We start from the raw sequence: 3,819 nt of genomic DNA, 5'->3' as shown, positions 1-3,819 counted from the left end.
AGAATCGAACTTGTTTACAGAACCTGAAGCTCAGTGCTGCCATCTGCTGTTAGTTCCGCTGCAGTGTTGCATCATGTTGTGTGCTCTGGATAAAACACAGCGCCCCTCGTGGACAGTGTAGGAACTGCAGATTTTCAATTAAACGAAGTATATGTTTTTTCATGAATAATGATAATGCATTTAGCCCCCGGGCCGGACTAAATCGTTCGGCGGGGCCGGTTCCGGCCCGCGGGCCGTACGTTTGACACCCCTGGTCTAGACCCCTCAGATCTTCTGCTTCTGGTTCTGCTCTGCATCCCCAGAACCAGAACAAAACGAGGAGAAGCAGCATTCAGTTTCTATGCACCACAAATCTGGAACAAACTTCCAGAAAACTGTAAAACAGCTGAAACACTGAGTGCCTTTAAATCTCTACTTAAAACCCACCTGGTTAGAGTTGCCTATGGCTAAATTAGGGTTAGAGTGCGGGTTTTGATGTCTTTGATGTTTTTATCTTTACTTTTTATCTATTTATGTAAAAGTGGCGAGTGATTGAGGGCACAGAAAAACCCTGTAAATTGTAGACTAACAGGTAAAAATAGTGCACAAAAATCTGTGTAGGACGGTGAAGTCCTAGCGCAAAAATTCGCGTGACAGGTGGACGGAGCCTGGTGCTGCAAGGTTGGAGACCTTGTCCTGTTAGGCGACGGGCCTGGATAATACCCATGTTAAACGGACGGCGGAGTCCGGCAACGACAGACGCTTAAATTCCGTAACAAAAGTATGTTTTAATCTTTTTATTTTTTTTATTTTTTATTTTATTATTTTTTTTTTTTACAAAATCTCTCTTTTTCTTACTGTTTATTCAATGTTAAATGCTGTTTTTATTTTGTTTTTTAATTATGTAAAGCACCTTGAAATGCCTTGCTGCTGAAATGTGCTATACAAATAAAATTTGATTGATTGATTGATTTTAGAGCACAGGTGTCAAACTCCAGTCCTGGAGGGCCTCTGTCCTGCAACTTTTAGATGTTCCTCTGCTGCACCACCTGAATAGAATAATTAGGTCATTAGCCAGGCTCTGGGGAACTGATCTACACAAGGAGGAGGTAATTAAGCCATTTCATTCCAGTGTTTCGTACCTGTGGCACATCTAAACACTGCAGGACAGCAGAGGACTGGAGTTTGACTCCCCTGTTTTAGAGCCTCAACAAAAAGAATCAGTGCAGAAAAACCCTGGAGATCACTGGAAGTTAAATTCTCCACTAGTGTCTGCGTTGAGACAGTTTCTCTGTTTACTAGAATGTTTTCTACTCAGAAATTATAAACTGCACAGGAACTAACTCCACTGCAGGTGTCTAGCAGAATAATCCAGTCCCGGTTTTAGTGAGCTGCTAATCCCTTTATTACACAGTGGAAGGGATTTTTCAGTATATAGTATTTTTGTGTGTGTGAGTTACAAATAACTCGGAGAAAAGAGGAGATGGGCTCCAGTCATGATGTTCTGACACCAAACCTTGGCTCATGATAGTTATGCAAATATTTCAAAGAAAAATGTCATTGTTAGCAGCCAGCTGGCACATTTAAAGATCGATGTCCAAACCAGTAATGTATATCAATGAACAAATCCTACAGCTGCTAAAATCTGACACCGCTCCATTTTTGTTTACTTTTTGTGAAGAAGGAAATTGCACTGGTCTTCTTCAGAGGTTTTGTGTCGATTTCTTCAGTAGCGCCACCACAGGCGATGGGGGGAACAGGTTTTTCAGTTAGTTTTAGTCATTTGACACAGTGCAGTGTGAATGCGAACTACAGTTCTGAAAATGTAACAAATGTTGCAATTTTAGTCCCCAATCGAACCGAGTCTATCCAGTGTGAACCCTAAAAGTGTTCTCACTGTATTCAGTAGCGAGTGAACTATGCTACCCAGTGCTTAATTTGTAAATCAAACGATGCTGGTGTTCCGACACCTGAATACGCGACACAGTACTTAGGCGTTCAAATATCCAAATACTAAATCAAATTGTATTTCTGCTTTAAAATGTTTTATGTGTCATTTATAAGATTATAACATGTGGGATTGCTTCTTATTTGCTTAGCGTAGCCCATACTGTGGCCAGGTGTGTCTCCTCTTCTTCCTCTCTGCTTCTACACTGTGCTCTATCTATGGGACAAAAAGTGCTACTCTAACTTTTAGGAAAAAGTATACAGACCGGTGGTGAGCTCATGCCCCTGTACAACAAACTGTTTAGCTTGGCACTCACCCAGACCTCTCACACCTGCTCCAGTACCTCCATTACGCCTGCCTTGTGCTTCAATTCTCCATTGTTTAATTGTACAAAAGAAGCCTTTTTGTAAAAATAAATAAATAAAAAAAGAAAAAGAAAAAAAACAACCTTTTCGGCATTTTGATTGGTGTTATTTTGATAAGCTGGTACCATTGTAATACGTGATGCACTATATGATTACCCACATTTCTCTGTCCATTGTAATTTAAGAAAATTGTATTTATGACTCCTAACTTTAAAACTGTTATATTATAATCATATTTTTATGTTTTTATTAAAAGTACCCTTGAATCTTGAGTTTCACGGGCAGAGTTTTAAAGGGTAGGAGTAGGCCTGTCGCGATAAACGATAAATCAATTAATTGCACGATAAATTCAACCTATCGACCTCATTTTAATTATCGGCTTTATTGTCTCTTCCTGCCTTTTTTTCTTTCTGTTGACACTGAATAAAAAAAGGCTCAACTCCGGTGCTCTCCACTGACCCTCCCTTCCTCATTTCCTTAGTGTAATGTCCAGCGCACACTACACCAGTTGTCGGCCCATTTTCTAAACCTGAGACCACCATTAGCCGACAGAAATCCTGGGTATAACGGTTCGATCGGGTTCGTCGTGCCGTGTGGTGTCCAGCCACATGGGCACAAAATAATGGCTAAAAGTCCAGTTAACTAATTTTAATATCAGGCATTAATCAATGCTTTACTAGAATCTACCTGTGATGCATGTGGCTGGAGTCAGCGTAAAGTCCTGACTGAATGAAAATCATTATAACCTATTTATGTCACGTTAACAAGAAGAACAGCTGAAAACTTACTGGAGGTGAAACCACGCAAAAAAAAAAAAAAATCATTGGAAAAAGCGCACGCCCGAACCGTGCACGGGGTTAAATAAAAAAAAAAAACTCGCAGAGTTCAATTGTTCAGTTTGGATCAGAGAGATCCAACTGATGATGAACCAGCGCAGATTTCTCTGCAGATGCGACGAATTTGTGAGGCTGTGCGTTCAGACCACAGCAGGTGAAGTGTTGGTAATTTAAGTGGAGTCTCTTAATTTCATTTATTACAAGTTTTTAGGGCCTCAGTCAGTGGTTTGTGTGACAACGGAGAAAAAGTTAGATGCATTTATCTGTTTTATGTGTGATGGGATCTGGATTAAGTTAGGTGAATATTAACTAAACTGCATAAAAATGCGGCTAAATAGTCTGTTAATATGTTTTGACATGTAATTTGACAGGTAAAAATAGTTCTGGTCGGACCAGAATTATTTGCCTGATGAAGGCTCGGGCTTCTAATGAGTTTACATTTAATGAGTTTGCAGCACACAGAGAAAACCTAAAGAGAATGTGTGATCTAGTTGTGTTGATCTACTTATTGTAGGTTAAGGAACAGCAGCTGACTGCTGAGGGAGGAAAGAAATTAAAGTGCAGATCCGTCGGGCAGAAACAAGCGCAGTGCGCTGGACAATAAATGCTCCAAATATAAAGTATATAGTTACACTGCTTACATTAATGGTGTTTTTAAAACAAAACCAGTGAAAACTTAACTGAGTTAATA

The sequence above is a fragment of the Poecilia formosa genome, unplaced genomic scaffold (assembly GCF_000485575.1).
Source record: "Poecilia formosa unplaced genomic scaffold, Poecilia_formosa-5.1.2 Scaffold410, whole genome shotgun sequence".
Lineage (NCBI taxonomy): Eukaryota > Metazoa > Chordata > Actinopteri > Cyprinodontiformes > Poeciliidae > Poecilia > Poecilia formosa.
The sequence above is the reverse complement of the archived record's forward strand: the minus strand, read 5'-3'. Positions refer to the sequence as shown.